Below are 2,500 nucleotides of genomic sequence, written 5' to 3'. Positions count from 1 at the left end.
GGAATGCTTTCTGAAGGTTGGGTAATGACCTGGGTAGGTGCTTCAGACTGGACTGAGTTGACAGCAGGCTACATAACTAAACAGGGGAATACTGTACCCATGGCTACCTGAGTCCTTCCAGAACTGTCCCTAAGCCACTCTTTTATCCTTTCAACACATCTATCACATCTTGGACAAAAGAAGGGTTTGGAGTAGAGAAGGGAAAGGAAAGGGGTAGATGAAAATTGGTTGAGTTGAGGGCTGAGGCCCAAGGTAGGGGAGATTCCCATCACTGGGCCTCAGTCTATATCTGTTAAGTTGGCCACAACAACAATGGGCATGGAATTGGGGGCTCTAACTTATTGAATAATAAATCTAGCTGGCACCACAGTATAAATTAAATTGGGACAAAAAGTAAATGCTCAGCTTCAAAAGCAGAAGGGATGTTATCTTAAACCCAATTCTTTAGTTCATAAAATCAATATTCACATATATTGCTTGTACATTGCTGTTTACTAAAATAACCTACTACAACAATATTGCCCTAACTTTGTGCTGATTTAAAACCATATACATGTTTTTTGCTCCTAATCTGGTCCTATTTTTAATAATCATCACCCCAAAAATATACATGGCTTCTTACAAGTTACATTGTTATATACAGAAATATATGAGCAAAAATAGAGATCCAAAAACTTTTTGGGGAGACACTGCCCCCCATTAAGGAACCCCCAAAAGCTTCCAAACAGGATGCACAATACTAAAATGCTCACGATGAAATTTGAAGAATCACTTGTTTTGTCAATTTTACCCCCATTACCCCTCTTTTGTTTAGTATAGTCCCTTGAAAATGACTATCAATGTCATCCTATTCCTCCAACATTTTAGTATGCATTATGTCTTTGAAGCATGAAACATAAGACATTGCTGGTTTCACCCCAATCAACTCCATGCCTGTTGGCTCTGCCAAAGGCCAACATACCTACAATACATATACTTTGGTAAAGATACAATTACATGAGGAAAACTGTGTGTGCATTGCAGTTGGCCATCCACATGCCCAAGCCTACTACTTCCACACACATGCTGGTCATATTGCTTCAAAAGTATTCACTGCCAGTATAGCTGTTAAATTAAATATTTTATATAAATAATAAATATGTTACATATTACATTTATGTCAATATATACTTTTATGTCAATATTTACTTGATTTAAAAAGTTTCTATCAGCATACAAATTTGCAAGCATCTGAGGAAAAAAACAGACAATGCAAGGCAAGTGAGGACAGACAGAGTCAGGTCTCAGCTGATTTGACTATCTTGATAGACAGCAACATCATCATACCCACAGTGTACGATCTGTGTGTCATAAACGCGTCTACTTTTATAAGGCTCCATCTTGGTAAGATTTTTTTTTGGTAGAGATGTGTTGGCCTTTGTCTGTGGACAAAGCACAGAGGACACAAGAATTGCCTGACCCTGCACCACTATCAAGCCTTCTCCTCAAAGATCAATATTTCAAGTGGATTTTGACAGCAAATATATCTAACAAAATAAAATAATTTGAAAGCTACAATTACTGAAAAGCATATTGAAACTGCAAGAAACTGTTCACTGAAATAACTTTGGGTTTTACATATCATGCCACTGAGTGTTTAGGAAGTGGACACGAAAATTTAGTGCTTTGTGTAAGTGCCATAATGAGTCTCTGTGGCCAAAGAAATGGAGACATCAACATGCAAAAACTCTTCTACAGCTTTCAGCCAGTAGACAAACACCAAAATTACCTCACAGGATTGTGTTAACAAGGTCAGTCAAACAAACTATGACCTTTAAGCCATCTTTTTCTGTATAACAGTAATATGTAATAACAATAACTGCTGTGAGTCATTCCTTGGTAATTACTGAACCCTTGGACCACATTTGTATACAATCTAAGGGCCTTATAGAAAACATTTTCGGCACAATCCCTAACATAGTGCCAAATGTGCTTTGTACTTTATAATCACTTAACAGTTACCGTAGAACTTATAATCACTGGTACTAATGCTGCTGCTCGGAACTCCTCATCTTGCTCACCCAGACAAGTTGGACAAGATGTTTTGACTGTTCGGAACCTCTACTTTTTCATCCCGAACAAGCTGTCCTTCTTGTTCATCTCACCCTTCTTCTTCACAGCTGGGCATGCAGGACTAGATGATGTCACATTAGCATTTGTATGAAATGACAGTTCCAGGCAACCATAAGATATGGATAGATAATTTATTTACCTTTATTGATATTATTAAAGGATATTTTCTTGCTTCTCTGTAACAGGTAAGTTAAACATGCACAAAAGGAGTTACAAAACCTAGTGCAGCATGCTGTAAAAAATAAAAAACACCAGAATGATAAAATAGTTTGTTTTTTTTCTTCTTTCTTTTTATTCCTGAAGTTGTTTGCATTCTGGGCAACGAAGGCCTTTGGAGGTTCCGAAAGCGCAGGCTTGGGTAATTGTTAGAGAGAGTGACGCATCCTCC

General features: G+C 37.6%; 1 pseudogene; it reads right to left on the bottom strand.

Annotated features, from left to right (window-relative positions):
• Positions 1-269, bottom strand: part of LOC138862123 (PRELI domain-containing protein 1, mitochondrial-like) — a 9,791-nt pseudogene extending 9,522 nt beyond the window's left edge.
• Between the last annotated feature and the right edge of the window lie 2,231 nt (positions 270-2,500).

Source organism: Penaeus vannamei, chromosome 7 (genome assembly GCF_042767895.1).
Source record: "Penaeus vannamei isolate JL-2024 chromosome 7, ASM4276789v1, whole genome shotgun sequence".
NCBI classification, from domain to species: Eukaryota; Metazoa; Arthropoda; class Malacostraca; order Decapoda; family Penaeidae; genus Penaeus; species Penaeus vannamei.
The sequence above is the reverse complement of the archived record's forward strand: the minus strand, read 5'-3'. Positions and strand labels throughout refer to the sequence as shown.